This window comes from Rhinolophus sinicus, linkage group LG13, assembly GCF_036562045.2.
Source record: "Rhinolophus sinicus isolate RSC01 linkage group LG13, ASM3656204v1, whole genome shotgun sequence".
Lineage (NCBI taxonomy): Eukaryota > Metazoa > Chordata > Mammalia > Chiroptera > Rhinolophidae > Rhinolophus > Rhinolophus sinicus.
This window is the reverse complement of record NC_133762.1, coordinates 8862494-8883765: the sequence shown is the minus strand read 5'-3', so window position 1 is coordinate 8883765 and position 21272 is coordinate 8862494. Positions and strand designations below refer to the sequence as shown.

Here is a 21272-nt window from a genome sequence, read left to right as displayed (position 1 = left end):
TGGAACCACCCTTGCATACCAGGAATGAATCCCACTTGATCATGGTGTATGATCTTTTTAATGTATTGCTGAATTCTGTTCACTAGTATTTTGTTGAGGATTTTTGCATCTATGTTCATTAGCGATATCGACCTGTAGTTTTCTTTTTTTGTGGTGTCTTTGTCTGATTTTGGGATCAGGGTGGTAGTGGGAGAAGAGACTTTTAGAATCTGAGCAGCTTGTGAGAAAAAACCAGAAAGACACTGAGCTCAGGAGCTGGTCAGATCCCTGTCCACCAGAGGCCACAGTCAAAAAGCCTGTGTCAAAGGCAGCAATGGTCAATAAGCATTCCGCCTGCTCTCCCACTCTCCCCAACACCTTTTGGTTAGGCAGGGCCTCAGCGTGACTAGATCTGGGCAACTGACTGTAGGCAGACGTGGCATGGCATTTCTGGAATAAAACATGTGAGAACCGTCACACAACTGTCTGGCTGTCTAGTCCCCTACTGAGGAGCCCAAAGATAGGGCCTGACCCAGACGTAACAGCCAGAGAGTGAAGGAAGCTCCATCAATCTGGGTCCCTGAGTGTGGAGCAGAGTTTTGGAGCAACCGTCACGGCGTATGTTGTGTGCAAAAGTAACCTCTATCGTGTTAAGCCGCTGAGAACTGGAGATTATTTCAAAACATTGCCAAGTCTCTCCTGACTGACACAAAGACACACACACACCCAGAATTTTCAAACACCATTTTGGTGCACAGTGCTGACACGCGAGCACTGAGGATCTGGTCCACCACTGGCCTTCCCACTGTGCCTCTTAAGCTAAGTCCCTTTCAAGGACTCTCCAGGCCAAATCACCTCCTCACGTCCATTTGACTCATGGGAAATTCACAACATTGCCTCTCAGCAGCCCCAGTCTTTCTAAGTCTGGTGGCTTAATTGTCTAACTCAGACATATGTCAGGGCACAGGCCACCGTGTCCCCCAATCCTAGGGAAGAGTAGCTTTCCAGGTGGTCCTCCAGATGGCTTCTCTCACTTCTGCCTCCTCGTCCCCACAGTGTGTAGACGGGGATATGGGGCGGGTCACATGACATATCAACAACTCTCCCCCCAAATATCTCCTCTTTCCAACGGCCCGTTTTCAGTGGTTTTATACCCTGGAGATGCACAATGTTACGAGTAAGGGTCAGGACACTGGTGTTAGGTCCACTCCCTTTGCAAGTCCTGCCTGATGCCCAGCTCCCGGCTTTGGATGTGAGGGTTTTTAGCTACTCCTTTGTTTTGTTCTTGGCCTATGACATCTCAGCTAAAGAAGAGGAAGAAAGTCCTGTTTTAAGATGCTGTTGCAGGTAAGAGTCCAGGCAGCTTGCTTGAAAGGCCATCCTACAGGGTCAGGCAATTTCAGGGGCCTACATTTCTTAGACTTAATCTCTAAAGACCCAGAAAATAGACATCCGGTAACTCAAGGGCCATGATTATGGCTGATTGAAACTTAAAGAACTGCAAGGCGATGGGCAATCTGAAACAAGACGAAATTCCCTTATCTGCCCCTTGCCTCTGGTTTAGTCGCACTAAAATCAGAATTCCAGACTAGCTGTATCTGGTTTCCATGACATCAAATGGTCTGTTGCCATAACTGTTCCCTAGCCAGGAAGCAAAACTCCACTGCAATGGGCGGCGCACGCAGGAGTTTGTGGAGAGGCTCTCCGGGTGTCAGAGAACGGTTTAGAAGCCGAAGTGCCCATCTTCCGTCACTGTGAGGTTTCCAAATGATACCCAGGCTTCTCAAGGTCAATGGCTGAAGAGACTGAATCATAGGTGTGCAATGTTATTGCTGGAAGGAACCTTGGAGACGTGCAAGTCTGAGTCAAATAAACAGTGAGCACGCTCGCTCTTAGATCCCGAGCTCACATCTAAGTCATCTCACCGCCCCACCAGCTAAGCTCAGTGCCAGCCCCAGCCAATACCCATCAATGCAAGATGGCATGAGAGATGACATCTATTTGCCATCACCAGTTGTACTTAATTCCCTTATTTCATAGGTGAGAAATGTCGTCCTAACACCTGTTCAAGGTCGCATGGCTAGTCAAGAGCAGAGCAAAGAGCAAACTCCCTGCTCAAGGTTCTTTCGACCACCCCAACCTGGATAAATAAGCTGTTCCCGCTTATTTACCTTTGGTCCACCCCTCCCATCAAGTCTCTCCAAACACTCAAGGCTTATTCTCGTTGTAGATATGATCCAGATTCCATATTTACCCATCCCTTCTGAGCCACAGCCCTTCTGCTTTTTCATTCTGAGATCCCCCAAGAAGCATCAAATTAAGTTTAAATGTGTTTAAATGGACCAGAACCACTCAACTCATTATTTGTAGAGCCTCCTGACCTTAACAAAAAGTCAAATGCTATGCTTTCAAGTTAAAGGGCATAATGTATTCCTGAGAAAGTGAAAACAGGATACTTCTAAGTGCCATATCACAGATGCACTGAACTCTCGAAACTGATTGCATTACAGATCTGGAGTCTGGAAGATGGCAGAGAAAACAAAATCGTCCCTTCGACTCTCAGCATCTTTCTGAATCTTTTCCAGATGAACTTTGCCTACCTCCATCCAGAAGGGAAAGTGCTTGTGGGTTAGAGGTGACCAGAATTGCAGATGTAGACAAATGATGCATTCTATTCTTGGACGGCATGTTACTGTCCCATATGGGGGGTGAGCCAAAACATATGGCGGTCCATCTGCGAGATGAGGCTGGCTGGGTCCCATAAATGGCTTTTAATGCAAGTAGATTCAGCCGGATTTGGTCTGCCTCCAGAGGAGAAGAAAAGCCAGTGATTCAAATATTGTGTAAAACCATTGAAATTAATGGCACAAAACGAGACTCATTTGTATTCCGCCTAATTTAAAAGATGTCTGCTTGGTGTAAAGTACTGAATTAGTTACGGGGGTGTTGACTGAGTGTTCAACATTCTCCTTGAAAGAACAAAATGCCTTTTTTTTCCTTCTCTGAAGCCACTCTCTGTTACTTTGTGCCATTTCCCCCAAGGAAACCCACTAAGCGTTTTGGCTTCCCTCACAGGCCTAATTTTACCAAGTGCACTGGGCACGGCTGATCCCACTCAGCTCCCCGAGACCAGGCTGGGAGGCAGGGTCAGGAAGATGCTCTTTTGAAAGCTGCCAAATGGAGTCATCTTATTTATGCCCCTCCAGGAAATCTCCAGGGACCACTTGTCATCAGCAGACCCAGCAGGAGAGAACTTGGAGCTCAACCCTGAATGACTGCACTGTGCTTCCATCTCACAAGTTCCGCTGGGATGTCTCAGAGGTGTCATGGCAGCCCCAGCACGGGCAGCTCCGTGACTGACCGAGAGTCCACCCACTCCCGGGATGATGGCGACGATGGGCAGGGTGGCGACGACGGTCCTGGTGGTGACAATGGCAGGAATGAGGTGGGGACATCCTGCTCTGTGCCAGGCATCGGGCTGCACATTAGATGTGATCTAGCTGATTCCATCCTTACAGTGACTTCATGAGGTAGGTAGGTTCTGTCCACCCCACTTTTTCGACAAAGAGCCTGAAGTGCAAAGAGTAAGTTGCCAAGGTCACAGAGCTAGTGAAGGGCCGACCAAGAACACAGCTGGTCCTGCCCCAAAGCCTATGCTGAGATCAAACAGGAAAAGGGGGCACAGCTGCCCTGTGGACACCCACGCAAGCTGCTGCCTCTCTCAGTGGGGCAGCCCAGCCTGTTTAAAGTACTATAACAGTTGACTCAAACTAAGGCTGACAAGCAAAGCAACTACTCTGTAGTCATGAGCCTTAGTCAGAGCAGAACCGGACAGAAGACTGCACCAGAAGTAGCAGATGCTGAGAGGAGCTGAGCTCGGGCCCAGGAAGGGGGCCTGGCTGCCCCAACTGGAAGCCTTCTCTCGCTTCTCACAAAAATTCATGGCGGAGCCCACGTCCTAGGATAGTGTACGTTATGCTGAGACACTGATTCCTGCCTCCTCACCCCCGACCCTGGGACAAAGAAGCCAAACAGCCTATCCCCCCCACCCCCCCTCACCTCCAGTGCCCCCTGCCTGCCCTCACTCTGCCCCTGCCCAGACAAGCCTGTATCTCCCTGCTTCTAATTCAGGGCCAGCCTCTCCTACCTTCTCCAATATCCAGTCTGTAAACAAGCCCCGAGTTCTACAACCTGAAGAAAGGGCCTTTAAATCTTGTCACATGAGCTGCAGACACGAATCGCGCTCCCCCATTTGGTGTGCAAGTAATAAACCTTGTCTCCTCTTTGCAGAAGTAAAGTTGATTTCTAATTTGAGCCATCGCTTCACAGGGCTTGGGGAAACTCAGAACGCCCTCACCTCCTTGTAACTTCGCCTAAAGCCTGGGGACCTGTGTGGTGCCACGGCGTGGGGGTAGGGTGCCACCTGCCCCTTGATGTCAACTGTCAACTCACCCCCTTCATTCCCTCCCCGATGCCCTCTGAGCCAGCTCTCCACTGCTTCTAGGCCTGTTGGGAGGTCCAGGAATGAGTCTGCTCTTCTGGGCCTCAAGGTGGGGGGCTGAGGAGGGTCCCCCGGCTTCCAGGTTCTACCTGAGTCTCCATTAACACTGTCACTGCTTGGGGCTCCTGCCTTCCCTGAAGGGCCGTTGCCTGTGGGACTCCGTAGGTTTTGTTTGGTTTGACATAACTTGCTGCTGCTGTGGGAAACAAGATAATGAAGGTGGAGGAGGAGAGGCAAAAACCGGAATTATCAAGGGACAAAAAGAGCTCACATCGTTTCAAAATATGACACCAGCATTCAGGTGACCACACAGCAGCAGCGCGCGGTGTGGTTTGTTTTCCACTCTATTCAGAAGGTGACCCAAGCGTAAAAGGGGTGGAGACAGGCAGCCTGTCTATGGTCGTAGGTGGGACCACCCAGGACCCCTCCCTGGAATGCAGGGTGTCAGCTGGAATGGGAGCGGAGTTTGTGGGGAAAGAATGTCCCCCCTGCAGATGGGGCTGGCCTGGCCCAGAACTCCTGGCCACTTGTGTGTCAAGCTCCTACAGAAGTTGGAATCCTTGCAGCTGGCACCTTCTTTCATCTGACACAACACATACCATGTGCTCAGGGTAGGAACCCCGAGACTCCTGGGGTCCTTCCAGTGACTCCGGGAGTCGAGGCTGTGGCTGCTGTGGCAATGAAGCTTTTTTACTTTTCAGTCTTTACCTTTCGGGTGTGGGCTTTGCACACAGAATAGGGAGCTCATCTGGTGATGGACGCTCCCTCCGGGCAAGAACCACGACGACTTTCTCCACCCTGCATCCTGACCACCTTGCACAGGGCCTGGTACACAGTATGTGCTAAAAACTAAACCATGGCTACATGAATGTGTACGCATTCTTGCTCTGCCCACTATGGAGGCAGCGGTGGACCTGGGGGCCAGAGTCACTGAGAGAGTGAGTTCTGGAGTTGGGTGATCTAGTTCAAATTCTTGCCAAAACTTAACCCAGCAGGGTGACCGGGGCCTCTCGAAGCTCCCGTTTATCCTAAGCGGACGGGGGCCTTAAGAACTGGACACGAACAGCTGTGAAGTCCTTCACACAGTGTCTGGTGCATGGGGAGAGCACACGACGCACAGCATTCAGCGAACTCCATCATCACAATGACGAGCCCCTCACGCAGCCCATCTCCTCACCGCTCTTCCTGGGCAGGCAGGCCTCCCTCCCCTCCTGCCAGCCGAGGGACATGGGCATCGCTGCCCCCGTCCCCGGGGAAGTCCTGTTTTTGTCACTTGACCCAGTGGGCCCGAATTCTGTCCTGGGTTTGGTGAGTGACGGGAAGGGGTGGAAGGAGCAATGACCACCAGCGCTGATTATGGCACCCTCTCTTCCTCTCCACCCCACTTCGCCTGTCAGTGGGACATGCCTGGGTTGCTCATTTCTGCACCAGCCACTCCTCACTGGGCGATCTTACTGCCCATCACCGTCAGCTGAGCCTTCTGGGCCAACCTACTGTCTCTTAATGTCCCCGAGTATCACCTTGGCCCACGTTTATAGGTAAAGAGATCCACAAAACAAGGATCTCAGACACCGAACCCCAATACTTCTGAGGCACAAATGGCTAGAAGCCAGAGTCTGGAGCATTCGGTTCTAATGGCTTTAGAACAGCAGCTGTGGTTTTTCTTTGGGGCAGGCTCTCCCTGGTGCTGGGAAAGACCAGGCCGGTGGCTCGTCTATAGGACAATTCCCCATGCACGTGTCCTGAGCCGGGTATGCTGAGTCCGGTGAACAATCCGATGCAAACACTCCCACGGGGATGAGCTCGCCAGGTGTGGTGATGGAGCAGGGCACTCGCAGGAGTTAGGGGATACCTCCCCAAAGATGATTTGGATGCTAGCTAACTTTTACTGGCTCCAACCCAGCTGGTGGGGGGCTTGGAGGCTCTGGACAGAGGGTGGGAGTCAGAGAGCCGGACTGACTCAGAAGTGGAAAGAGGGGACGGATACCTTGGCGGCAGGCCGGGGGCTCAGCAACAAAATGGCTGAGGGGAGGGGAAAGGGCAGAGGCTGGAGCCCCATGAGACCTCAGGGGTGACGGGCTTTGAAGGAAGTGAAACCCCAGGATCAGATTTAAGGTTTTATTTTCTTTAGTGTGATTCCTTCAAGCCTTGGTGAAGTTTTTCTAACAGATCAAAGTTTATGTAGGTCCCTTAGAAAATAAAGGGAAGGAGCAGCTTTTAACTCGGCTGGAGGCAAGCTGCTGGAGGGGGTGGGAACCCCTCTCCAGTGGAGCCTCCCCCCAACCCCCCGCCCCACTGCAACTCCTGTGAGTAGATTTTCCAGGTGTGCACGGGAGTTGGTCACTGACTTGCCAGAGAAGCCTCTGATGCAGTGGTCATTCATTTTCTAAAAGAGGGAGAAAAGAATGTATAACCATTCATGTACTCACGGTTTATTTTTAAGCACACACTGTGTACCAGGCCCTGTACAAGGTGGTCAGGATACAGAGTGGAGAAAACAGTCGTGATTCTTGCCCGGGTGGAGCGTCCATCCAAATGGATGAAAACTGAACTATTAATTCTACAATCAGTGTATTAATTAGGGCTCTGCTGAGGGCAAGGAAGGAGAAGAACAGGCAGCTGTGAGAGAACATAACGAGCGACCTAACCCACAACTTTATTTCATTGGAGCAGTGTATTTTTAACAGCAGATTATTGTATTATTTAAACATCAAATTTTATTGGCATTCCATCAAAACGACAACTGACCTCTAGTAAAAATGAGGTTCCAGACACTGTTCTCATTTGCCAGCTTCTGAGACAAGCTTCCAGAGCAGAATTTTAGCTGTTCCCCCCACATACTCAGCCAGGGGCAAGACTGGCCTGGAACGAGGGCTGTCAGCAGCAGGTGGCATGATGGGCTGACCTGTGTCCCACCAAGATTCGAATGTCCCAATCCTACGCACCAGCACCTCAGCATGTGACTATGTCCGGAGACAGGGTCTGTAAAGAGGTGATCAAGTTAAAGCGGGGTCATAGGGTGGGCCCTGGACCACTATGACTGGGGTCCCTACGAGGAGAAGAGACAGCCAGACAGACACAGAAGGGAGGCCGTGAGAGGACACAGGGAGAAGGCGGCCATCTGCAAGCCAAGGCGAGAGGCCTCAGAAGGAACCAGCCCTGCCGACACCCTGGTCTCAGACTCCCAGCCCCCAGAGCGAGGAGGAAACAAATGTCAGTTGTGAGCGGCCCAGCCTGTGGTGTTTGGTTATGGCCGCCCCAGCCCACTTCTACCCCGGGGAAGACCTTCTGGAAGCAGGTGAGGACCCCGAGCCCAGGCAGCAGAGCCTGTCTGCCTGCCCAGCATCGGCACCACTCTTCTGAGTGTTGGCCAGAGGGTCAGGCCTCCTCTCCTCTCAGAGAGGATGTGGGGTCTCTGCTTCTAAAGGCGGGGGAGCTCCGGGACTGGGGGCAGCCCCTGCCCTGTCCAAGAGCTGCCTTTATCCTCCACGATGCCCAGTCGCCCCTTTGCCAGACGGACTGTTGGCAAAGGGCTGAGAGCCTGATCTAGTCTCCTGCAGACTCTGGGAGCATCACACTTTTGTTTTGTTTTTTGCCTTCTCCCCTCTTTTAACCATGCGGTGAATATACGACAACCTCTTGAAAGTTCCCAGCACAATTGTGCATTTCAGCTCCTTTCCCGGGACATGGAGCATGAATTTGTAGTTTGAAGGAAATTATCTTCTCAGATGTAATGAGCCCCATTGTGAAAACAGAGTCCCCAGTAAACGGAGGGGAAATGCCACAATAAAAAAGAAGAAAAAGAAAGAGTGTCCATCAAATGAGTGTCTCTAACAAGGCCTCCTTTGCGTCCTCTCCTGACAGTCGCCAGTGGTGTGAGGTTTGAGCTGCAGAAATGTCTGGTGAAAGGCAGTGACAGTCGCCATGACCGTCCCCCGTCCCTTCACCCCCTAAGATGTAAGCATTTACCCCAACAGCTGGGATTAGGAAAGGAAAAGGGGTGATGACCGAGCTCATGGCGAGCTCGTGGTGGAGGAGGAGAGGCTGGTGATCAGGGAGAGACGACGGCGAGGGAACATTAGAGGAGCGTGTGAATGAACCGCATCTTCCGTGTCTCCGTGTGATTTCCTTTTTAGGGAACATTTAATAAGATACAGAAGCCAGATTTGGTGGAGCTGAATGCGGGATCGCCATGGCAACCTTCCTTTGGAGGTTATCCAAGTCAGGTAGTGACAGCAACGGCTGAGTTAAAGGTCACCCCTGCCGAGAAAGATGGGCACTGATAAAGTATTTTTAACAAGACCCAGAGGAGCTGGTATTTGAAAGCTACTTACAGAGGATGGCCAGGCACTAGGAATGGGAGGCAAGCGGCAGCAGAGAGGGGTGGGGGTGCCCTGGAGAGGGTTCCACTGGAGCCCCAGGGCCCGGAGCTGGAAATATCAGCCTACAGACAGAGAGGACCGGTGTCCACCACAAGCTCAGACTTGACACAATGCATAACTGTTCAATGGAAGGAGGGTTCGCAACCATTTTAAACGCGCTCGGGCCACTCTGCGCCCAAGACACGCCTTCCTGAAAAGTGTGAAAAGCCAAATCTTTGCAAATGGAACAGCACCGACTTGTTCATCACTCCAGAAATGCTGTATTTCATCTCTTTTCTATCAGAACATCGCTTTAAAATCCTGAAATGGAGAAGGCCTTTCATCCACGATGCGGAAGCCAGAAAGCTTTATGAGGAAACCACACAAATACGAATGTCTGTGTGACTGGGCCCTCAAACGCCGTAAAAATGAATTTTAAACGTAAGAAAATATGAAAAGGTAATCCAACCTTCCTCATAAATAAGTAAATGCAAATTTAAGTGAGAAATAAAATGTACATTAAAATACTATTTTTTGCTTCTCAGATAAGCAAAAATCTAGAAGTACAATAATACCTAGAGGTGATAAGGGCATGGGTCCCATACATTGTTGGTAGGAATATAAATTGATGCTACTCCAGTGGGGGATAATTTGCAAATACATATCAGAATTTACAATGGACCTCCCTTTGAGCTGGAAATTTCACTTGTTCTCATGCAAAGATATGTGGACACAGGTGTCGCTGATACTTTGAAAGATGGAATAGAAACATGGAAAGATCTGAGGCCTAGATCTGCTAGACTTCCTTCTGTATGAACCAATATATCATTATGGCGTAAGTCCCTCTGTGTTTTGTCTTTTGTTACCTGCAGACAAATACGTCAGCACTGACACAAGCCTCGAAGACAGTATTTAAAATATTTAAAGTTAAAATGATTTTTTTCCTTTATGGCAACATTCCATGAACTTAGTACAAAGACTAATCACAGATTAAGGAAACTATGTGACAAAAGCACCTCATGTGCCCCCTCTCCGTTAACCCCTGGTCAAGTGAGCCTTCCTGCTCTCTTGAAATCCAGTGTCACACGGAGGTGAAGACTGAAGAAATGCAGTCCTGAATCAAAGCGCAGAAAATGAATTTTACGTAAGAAATAGCTCCGGGCGGGGAGGAGAGGGAATCAGAGCACCAGAGTCTGCAAAGGAAAGGTTACAGCACCAGAGAAACTTCCTTTAAAAGCAAATGTTTGGCCTGTTCATCTTCCCTGCAACCCACACAGGGGAACAGCTGCCCCACTTCACTGCATCCGTCCTTCAAAACGTCGCCTGGTTCTTCTCTTGTGACCCCTGCCCTCTCTGGCTATGTCACTGGTATGTAAAGAGATGCAGAACTCTTGGCTGCTGCCCACGCCTTGTCTCCCAGGTTTCCCTGGGGGGTGTAGCTGGTAGAAGGGGAGACGGGAGGAGTGCTATTTCGCACCTGCAAAGAAGTGACAATGGAGTTTAAGTGCCTTAATCTAAAGTCACATCTGGAAGAGTCAGGCTCTCCACCACTAGGCTAATCTGACCTCAACAAGGGATGGCGATCCCTGATATAAAAATAACTCTTACAAATCAAAGAAGAGGAAAAAAACCACCCTAATGGAAAATCTGGCGAAGAACATGCGTAGGCAAATTAAAGAAGAAAAACAAATCGGAAAGGGTGCCCAAGCTCACTAGCAATAAAATGAATGGAAATTAAAACAATATTTCAGCTGGTAGACGAGCAAAGACTTTTTCCAAGTTAATTATAGCCAGTGTGAGCTGGGGTATGGAGGAAACGGAGCTCCTACACTCCGCTGAGGAGCGAGTAACCGAAAAAAAAATTAGGTCATACCTCTCCAAATTTACAATCAGCATACATTTGACCCAGCGATTCTACTTCTAATAATTTATCCTAACGAGTTCATTAGATAAGCAGGAAAGAAATGTGTACAAGCATGTTTACAAAGCCTGCGTTTTAATAGTAAAACATGGGAACAACTTAATGACCACCCATAGGGGACTTAACGCGGCATGAGAGTGAGGGAGAGAGAAAGAGCTACTCCCTGCAGCCTGCCCAATACAGAAGCCACGACTGACCGCCTTGCCTACTCGATCACAGGCAACGCTGGACCAACACAGGCTCCCTCAACAAGGCCAGATCCAGGCCCTGTAAAACTCCCAGCAGGGGAGCCCCGAGGCACAAGAGAGGCTCTCTGCGCACCTCGGGACAGTGCGTCTGCTGAGCTTCCCAGCCTGAGTTTCTTCTCCAAGCCCCGGATTCTTCTTCCATCTTCAGAGGATTGAGCGAGGCTTTCTGTAGAGAAAGGCTAGAGTGTTACTCTAATGAAGGAAACATAAAGACGGGAGAAGGAAGATTCCCTCTACCCCAACCCTAAAATACATGTACCTTCACAGAAGACAGTCTAGAGATGGGTATCAGAAAGGGCGGAGCGGTTATCCCTGTGAGGGTAACATCAGACACGTGGCTGCCTAGTGCGGAAAGAGAAGGGAAGGAAGCTGCCGTCTTCTGTACCCCTACTCTGTGCTAGGCTGCGCAGCTCAGCGGCCTGGCCTCAGTGTATGTAAGCTGGGACACTGAGGATGAGTCCCAGTGCGACAACAGCCAGGATCCTCACATTGGTGTCCCTGTGGGAGAGGCAGGAAGCAGGCGAGGGTCCGAGTCAGCAGGCCTGAGCGCCTGTGTGAGAGAGAGGCAAGGGGAGCCCATGGAAGGCAGGGGTTTTGGAGGGTTTGGCCCCAGCCAGCGGCCAGTTGGAAAGTGTGGGGAGACTCAAGTTCTTCAAGGCCAAAAAGAATCTAGATGGGGCCTAGACAGCGGGGGTAGGTGGAGAGCCTCTGACAGACGGAAGCAGCAGCTGCAAGTAAGATATCCAGCAAGCACTCAGGACAAAGACCTTCTCCAGGGAGTCACCAAGAATCCAGAGGACAGCAGAAGGACCTCTCCAGGAACCAGCCACCCTCCTCTCTGCCATGACATCACATCCACCTGTAACTATACCCAAACACCATCTTGAAAAGATGGAGAGAGTACAGAAAGCACTGACTAAAGAAAATCTGGCCCAGTAGAGGTTTGGACATTGAATTGAATTGTATATTTACAGATGTGAGTTAGAACTAACTTATGAGAACTGTTACAAGCTACAAAAGACTGTGCGAAACTTAAATAAAAACAAATTACATCCAACATTGACTAGGGTATAGAGGAGAAAGAACTCCCACACTCTGTTAATAAGAGAGTAACCCAAGAAAAATTAGGTAATACCTCTCCAATATTAAAATCTGCATACATTTGACCCTGCAATTCCACTTCTAATAATTTATCCTAACGAGTGCATCAGACGGCAAGAAAGAAAGAAATACAAGAATGCTTACAGAGCATACTGACAGCAAGTCTTCCATCTCCTTCAGTACTGGCAATAACTGACACTCCCAGATGTGTTCTCATTTCTGAGTTACAGTGTGTTAATTCCTACCATAATATCACCATACACTAGTGATATTAAAAAAGAAAAAGGAGAGGAATTAAATGCTTTGCTTCTTGACCTCTACTAGCACACGGCAAAGAATTCAAGGACATTTCTAGAATGAGAAAATGATGTGTGAATCTGAATGCAGGGAGAGATGTACGCGTATAAGTCCTTAAAGTCAACTCACGGCGTGTCTTCAGGTAAACCTCTAATGATTTCGTTCCTACTCCTTTGCCCTTGCTTTTCCTCACTTTGGGGTGTGTTTACACTCATTACTTTGAGGTGACTTTCATGTAAGATGGTGTTAGTAGTTGACCGGGTTGGTTGCCCGGCCAATTTCATTTTCTTCCTGTCTTTCCCAATGGGCAAAGCAAAGCCCACAACCCCCTGAAAGTATTAATAGATTGTGTAATCGGAGACCCCGCAACAAAAAGCTGGGACCCTAACAGCTATCCCTGAGTGTGAGAGTAATTTAGGAATAAACGATTGCTCCAAAAACTGCAAGGAAATGACCTGTCTGAAACCTTTGTGATGAGTTAGGAGAGAAAAAATCATCTCCCCTGAGAGTTTATGATTTCAAGTCAGATTCATGCAGATTCACAGGCTGAATTCAAACTACCTGGTTAATATGAAAAAAAAAAAAACCTCAAGCTGAGAATTTAGTTCAAATAGTCCTGGGTTGGTAACTCCCCAGACACCTGAGAGCAAGCAATACCTTCCCTATTTGAAGGAAGCATCTGCCTTCAAATTTCCAAGCAGTATGAGCTCACAATCAACAACAAGAAACCATGAACCAGAGCCAGGTGAGAAAACAGACTGCAGAATGAGACCTAGAAACATGGTAGATGCTGGGATAACGAGACAAAGGAAGAAGGTACCATAAGTGTAATATGTTTTTATTGACTTACCAAAGGGGAACATATCTAAAAATGATGAAACATTTCCAAAAATAACTAAACAGATATGAAAAGCATGAACAGAACCTCTAGGAATGAAAGATATAATAACTGAAATTAAAAATATGCTGCAGAAACACTACATACACACTACAACAGCTAAACTTAAACAGACTGGCAACATCAAGTGCTGACAAGGCTCTGGAGCAAATGGAACTCTCATACATCACTAGCGGGAATGCAACGTGCTACGGACACTTTGGGAAAAGTTCTCATAGTGTTTTAGAAAGTTATATATACATTTACCATATGACCCAGAAATCCTACTTCTAGGTATTTACTCATAATAAATGAAACATATGTCCATACAAGAAAAACAAGAAGTTTTCTAATAGTTTGTTGCCGCAGGGGATCTCCAAACACCAAGTGTGAATGAATCAAAAATCAAATTTCAGCAGCACAAGGTACCAACTATAATTCTTAGGACCCGGGGACATTTAAGACATACTCATTTGATACAAAACAAAATCCAACCCCCTATTTGGAATAATGTTCATTAAATAATGTTCCAACACACTGCCCAAACTGGAAACAATGCAACAAATGCATTATGCTAAGTGAAAAAAGGCAAACATAAAAGGCTGCACTTGTACTATGTAATTCCACTTAGATGACATTCTGGGACAGGCAAAACTATAAAGATGGAAAATAAAGCAACAGTTGCCAGGAGCTTGGAAAGGATGGAATTAATTATGAGGGATCATGAGACAAATTTTAAGGAAATTGAAATGGACTATATATATTGATTGTGGTGATGGTTACACTATTGAACAATTTTGTCAAAACTGATAAAACTATACAATTAAAAATTGTGAATTTTATTGTCTGTAAATTATATCTCAATAAACCTGCCTTGAAAAAGAAAGATAACATGGAGGGAATTTTTTTCTAAAGATATACTCAGAGGTAGAGAATCTTAGACACGGCTGAGGAAAGATTTAATTAACTGTAAGTTACAGCTGAATAAATTATCTAAAAGACACACATGGAAAATATGTAAGACAGATTAAGAAATCTAAGATAGAGTGGTCCCACATACACCTAACCCGAGCCCAGACAGAGCTTTTACCCGTAAGACTCATCAGCTTATCTCTACATGACCCTTCTAAGCAATAAAAAATACAATTTATTTTCTTTTAAAAAAAAAATTTAAATAGGTCCTTATTTCCCAAATCAATACAACTATAAAGTATCTAAGAAAAAGCTTCACCAAGCATAGCTAAGACATCTATGGAGAAACTTTAAAATTCAATAAAGAACATTTCAAAGTAACTAATTAAATGCAGAAATATTGCTTTTTATTTTCTTGAATGGCATCACTTAATATTATAAACATATACGTTCTGCCCAAATTAAAGTACAAATCCTATGAAATCAAAACTCTGTTTGAATTTCTTTAGGAACTCAACAAATTTACTTTAAAATGTACATACAAGAATAAAAGTTCACGAATAGGTAGGTCACCTTTTAAAAGTAAAGAAAGGGTCTTTTCTCAACATAGAGTAAGACAATCTACAAAGCCATATTTGACATGTTAGTAAAAAATATTTTGGTAATAGAAAAAGAATCGATGGAAGAGTGGAGAGCTTAGAGCCAAACCTATAGGTTACAGCCAAACCTTTGCATACACACACGTGTGCACACACACACATAAATGCACACACACAAACACATGTGTGTATTGCAACTGAATATGTTACAAAACTGACACCATGAATCAATTGGAAAAGAATGTGTTGTTAAATCTTAATTTAAACCTGCTACTAGACACAAAGGTAGACTTATGATGGATCAAAGACCAAAATATGAAGGTAATATAAATATTAAACTAGTCAAAGAAAATCCAGAACATTTTTGTGATTCAGGGCAATGAAAGACTTTGAAAACAAAATCTCAAAGACATAACTCATACGGCAAAACAGGGTAAAACTGATTACATCAAAACGAAAGATTTCTGTTCAATGTAGGATATCAGGGACAAACTTAACAGAAAGTAGACAGGCTAGGAAAAGATATTTGCCATGACTAAAATCAATGAGGGAGTCATATCTAGAATATACAAATAACTTCTGCAAATCAACAGGAAAAAGTAGAAACCCAATAGAAAAATATAAGCAAGCATTTACAAAAGAGAAATGAAAAAACAAACAAGTATCTGAAGAGATGCTCAACGTCATTAGGTATCAGAGAAATGCAAATTAAAATAACAATGAAATATCCATGTACACTTATTAGATTGGGGAAAAGTAAGAGTATGTCTAATGCCAAGTGTTGGAGGAGATGCAGAGACACACAAACACTAAGCACTACTGGCAAGAGCTGTTGTGAAGCGCCGAGGGGACCATTTCATCACATCAGGAATATGCATTCCCTATGAGCCCACAATTCCATCCCCAATGATAGGTGACCCCCAAGTATGCTCTTACGCAGGTCGATAAGGGGGCATGTACGAAAATGTTTATTGCAGTTCTCTCTGTGCAAAGAGGTTTCCTGGGTCCCCATTACTAAGCGAAGGAAGAGGCAAAATAGAATCCCTTCACTATAACACACTTAGAAACTACAGATTAAGTATTCACATATTGTTGAGCATAAAAAGACAAAGAATAATCCATATAACAAGACATATTTGTGTACATTAAGAACATATTCCTACAAACAAATAATATCTATCATCCAAGAATGCAAACAAAGGAAAAAATATATATTAAACATATTGGAGTGTTGCCTCTGGAGCAGGGAGAGAGTAGTGGGAGGCGCGAGTGCTAGAAACAGGAGGTAAATAAATGACGTTAGCAGAGGTGTCTTGCGTGAATCAAATATGATGATGCACCGTGAACTGAGAAGCATAATTAACTTGACCCTCTGCTCCTGGGGCCTAAAAAACAATACGAAGTAATAAAAAAACCAAAAATGTTCCTTCAAAGAAAATTTCTTCCAAAAACAAAATAAATAAGGATTGGAAAGGAAGAAACAAAACTAACATTGTCTGCAGATTATACTATTAAGTCCACAGAAAACCCAAAAGCATCTACAGACAATTAGAATTAACAAGAGAGTTTGAGACGGTTACTAGATACAAAATTGAAGTATAATACTGTTTTTAATTTCCATATACCAGCAAAAACTGCTCAAAATATAATTTTTAAAAGATACGGTTTAAAACAGTACACAATTTGCAACAACAAATATCAACATATACACTAAGAACAAATCTAATTAAAATTGGGCAAGACCTATATTGAAAGTTATTAAAGAATACCTAAATAGATGGAGAAGCATACCATATCTATGGATTGAGAGACTTAATATCATGTAATGGTCAATTATCCCCAAATTAACATTCAGACTTAATAAAATTCTAATCAGAATGCCAAGAGTTTTTATTTTAATAGAACTCGCTAAGCTAATTCCTGTATGTTTATATATGGAAAAACAAAGGGCCGAGAAAAGCCAAGACGCAGTGTGAGTTGGAATAATTTGTCTTTGCAGATACCAGAAAGAACAATGGTGGCTCTATTGTATTGGCACAAAATGGACAAACAGACCAATGAAATAGAATAGAGAGCCAGAAAGAAACCTTCCCATATATAGAAAATTGTTTTATAACAGAGCTGGCATGTCAGGAGCAAAAGAAGACTAATTACTAGTAGTGTCGAGATAATTGGTTATTTATGTAGAAACAACTAAAACTGGGCTCTTCCCTCACATCATACATGAAAATAAATTCCAGGTAGATGAAACACTTAAATGCAAAAAGCAAAAGTTTAAATTAAGACTCTGAGGGTAAGAATGTAATTCTCATGCAAGACCTAGAATACATCAACCACAAAGAGAAAGATTCACAAACACTACTATAGTGAAGTTCTTCAAAAGGCATCAAAATGAAAGTAGAAAGTCAAGACAGAAACTAAAATCATGCATCTGTAATCAATAAGAAAAAGATGATAGATTTGATTCTACTGATTTCAATAGGAAAAAAAAATGAGCAAAATAGATACACAGGCAGTTTATAAAAGAGAAAACTGAATGACCGAGAACTCTGTGAAAAGATGGTCAATCTCCGAGGGGAAAAAAGGAAATTCAATTAAAACCACAGTAAGAAAGCAGTGACACGCGCCAGGTCGGCGTAAGCTAGAAAGCCCCCCTGACTTGTCTGGGTGAGGCGTCATCAGCAGAACATTACATTGTACTGATGGAGGGATCAACAGGAAAACAGCTTGGCAGTCACTCCTCTCCTTAGGTGCAGACTTCTATGCTGTTTCACCCCTCAACTGGGTGTACGCCATACAAGTCTGACGTGTCACACCAACCAGTTACTGGGGACCCCACAGGTTAAGGGCAGAGTTTTTCACAAGGCGGCGCTCGGTTCAGATGCCACCCACACTTCACACAGAGGTTCAGGAATTTAGAGGAATGACTTACAGGACTCCCTGAAAGCACTGTACTTACAACTACAGTATTGGTTTTTGGGGGGGCTTTTTTTTATGAAGGATGCACACAGAGCAAGGTCTGGGAGGGTCCCAGACTCGGAGCTTCTCTGACACTCCCCGTGGAGCCCCATCCTGCCTACACATGAATGTTTCCCCAACCAGGAAGCTGCACCCAGCTTCGGTGTCCCGAGTTTGGGTGGGGGTTTCATCACATAGGGTTGACTGATTGATTGACTGATGGATTAAAATCAATGGCCACGTGATTGAATCAAATCTCCAACCCACCACATCTCCCCAGAGGTCAGGCAGCTAAAAAGCCCAACCCTCAAATGCACGGTCTTTCTTGGGACCAGCCCCCATGCTGAAGCTATCCAGGAGCCAGCATGAGTCTTCTCATTAGCATAAGACGCTCGTGTTATTCTGGAATTTCCAGAATGTTTTAAAGACCAGACAAATTCTTTATTATACAACAACCCTAGAGAAACTCGTACATATGTGCCGCAGGAGTTATGTTTGAAAATGTTCAAGAAGCACTTCTTGCATTAGGGAGGAAAAAAAACAAAACACGCTGCATGTCCTTGGATGTATTGTGATAAATTAATATTTATTCATATTTATCACAATACCGTGTGTACAGTGCAATGCTGTATACACAGCGATGATGGAGCGTGGGAACCAGGGCGTCACTGAGGGGAAACAGGAAGGTACGAAGCAGGTGCCCCTCCCCCTGCTGGAGTGAAGGATCTGAAGACCCGCCCCTGTGATTAGAGGGACTGATTACAGATCTGTGTCTTGCCCTGGATTTCCCTGTCTCAAGGTAGCCCGCTGTCAGGAGAAGGCAGACTACTCCACCTCTGTCATGACCCATCATCATTAACCCTCTGAGGGGCGAGGGCCACGTCTCAGTGGCCCCAAGGGGTCAGCTAGGGGGTGAAAGGCAGCTAGCAGTGCCACATACACCAAAGGAGCCAGGGCTGCCCCTCTGAGATGGGCAACAGGAAGCCAGCGCGAAGCCAGCGTGGCTCAAGGAAACCCACCTGCTCCACCGCTCGGGGTCCCCACGACCAGGCTCATCTGGATGGGGGCAGAGGGGGATCTCCTCCCCAGCCCAGCTGCAGGAGGCCCAGGACTAGATATGCAGCCCCCACCTCCCCCCCAGGAAGTTCCCCAGGCCACCGACCCCAGACAGTGTCAAGGTGAGAACCTTCAGTTAACTGACATTTCCCCCCACAGATCCAGTTCAGACCAGCAATGAAGAAATGCCGCATGGTGGCAACGTTCCAGGTTGTCCGCCATTATAGAAATGGGGGCTCCTGTGCTAAGCTGAGTTTGCATGTGGAAATGAAAGAAAATTCATTTTTGTACACTGAAAAACTGAGTTTTATCATCTGCCCGCCTCTGAAAACAGTGTACCTAATACGTGTGCATATCCGTGTATATATAAATATACCCACACGCACACATACACGTACGTCTTGGTTAACATTTCTGCACAGAATATGAGAACACGTGAAACACACTGTTCTGAAACTTACCTCTTTCAACGCGCAGCACGGTGGGCTCTCTCTGCAGCTGTTTACAAACCTTCCACTACATGAATTACATGGAACATATCACATACCTCGGAGCCTCGAGTCTCCTGAGAGCAAACGCCGCCAGCTCCTTCCCACGTCCACATCGGTGTTGGGCTCACTCTTGAAAAGTCCCACTTGTCACCGTCGCTCTGAAAGTGTACTGACCAAGGACACACCCATCAGGCCTGGAAAGAGAGCAAAGGCAGGTGAGGAGGTGAGTTTTTGTGGCACAACCCTCAGCACCAAACCCCTGGGAAGGATGTGGCCCTTGCCAAAGCTTTCCTCAACGCCCCCTGGAAAGTATCTTTTCAAGGGGATGACAACAGTCCCACGTCCCTGTGTTCTGACCTTGCATTCTGACCACCCCACCATCCACCTGCCCAGAACCGGCCTTCCAACTAAGACTTAACACTTTCTGGACCAAAACACTCAAACTCCGTGGCCTTCGCTGCTCACGTCGGCTGTGAGCTCCAGAATTCCTCCAGTGTAGCTTGCACTGGACAGCTCCCCTCAAGTGTTAGCACCTACTTCTTAATAAACAGAAAAGGGTTCAGATGGTAGATTTTATGTTGCTGGAGCCCTCCCTCGTCCATGGTTTTGCTTTCCGAAGTTTCAGTTACCCGCAGTCAACTGTGGTCTATATTAAGCGGAAAGTTCTACAAATGAACAACCCATACGTTTTAAATTGTGCTCCATTCCGAGTAGTGCACTGAAATCCAGCACAACCTGCTCCATCCGCCTGGATTGAGAATCATCCCTTCGTCCGGCATCTCCACGCTGATTCCATCGACTGCCGAGGTACCGCAGGGGCTGCATCCTTTTCCTTCCCTCCTTCCTTCCCTCCTTCTTTCCTTTTCCCTCCTTCCTTCTTTCCTTTCTTCCTTCCTTCCTTCCCTCTTTCCTTCCTTCCTTCCTTCCTTGCTTCCTTCCTCCTTCCCTCCCTGCTATTTTCTCTCCCTTTCCTTTCCTCCCTTCTTTCTTTTTATTGTAAAAGAAAAAAACATACACAGCAGTCCAGTAGTTCCCCCCTCTTACCCTCAGTGGATAAGTTCCAAGACCCCCAGTGGATGCCTGAAACCACAGATAGGGCTGAACTATAAGTGTGTGTGTGTGTGTGTGTGTGTGTGTCACGGTTTTTCTATACATACACACCTATGATAAAGTTTTGTTTATAAATTCAGCTCAGTAAGAGATTAACAACAATAACTAATAATAAAATAGAACAATAACAACATTATACTGTAATAAAAATTATGGAACTACGGTCCTCTCTCTCTCTCTCTCTCTTCCCCCCAAAATATCTTACTTCCCTGGACTAACCTTCTCCTCGTGGTGCTGTGCAAACACGAGTGGCTCCATGAGAGACGGAGCGAGGTGAGTGACGCAGGCAGTGCTGCCGCATTAGGCTATTGCTGACCCTCTGACACTACACTGCAAACACTTCCTGCCTTCTCTCCGGCATGTCCGACATGCCAGCATCACTACTCTCGCACTTTGAGGAGACTGTCGTTAAATAAAGTCAGGGTTACTGGAACACAAGCAGTGTGACACAGCCAAAAGTCAGTCAAGATAGCTACCACGTGACTAAGGGACGAGGAGCGTCTACAGCGTGGGTGGCCACACAAAGTGAGCGGTCACGTCCCAGGCAGGACGGACCAGGTCACGCAAGATTTCATGACGCTACTCAGAACGGCCACAATTCAAAACTTATGAATTGTTTATTTCTGGAATTTTCCATTTAATCGTTTCAGGCCGTAGTTGACTTCCGGCCAATGAAACTGTGGGAAGTGGCACCACTAACAAGGGAGGCACTGTCTCAGAAGGAGTCGGGGGTGGGGGGTGGGGAGCCCAGAATGCAGTGTGGGGAGAGGCACGGTCAGATCAGGCCTGAGAGGCCATGCTTGCGTTCTGTCTGGAAAGCAACAGGGACCCGCGAATAATTTTATGCTAAGGGGAATGTGA

General features: G+C 46.3%; 1 long non-coding RNA gene across 1 annotated transcript in view; it reads right to left on the bottom strand.

The window, feature by feature from the left end:
• The window catches only part of LOC109444928 (uncharacterized), a 110856-nt gene extending 89989 nt beyond the window's left edge, over positions 1-20867 (bottom strand). The window contains exons 1-2 of the long non-coding RNA XR_012491297.1: positions 19988-20867; positions 19358-19495 (exon numbers count right to left, since the gene is read on the bottom strand). This is a non-coding gene — a long non-coding RNA (uncharacterized LOC109444928). The remainder of the gene's footprint in view (positions 1-19357; positions 19496-19987) is intronic.
• Positions 20868-21272: the final 405 nt, after the last annotated feature.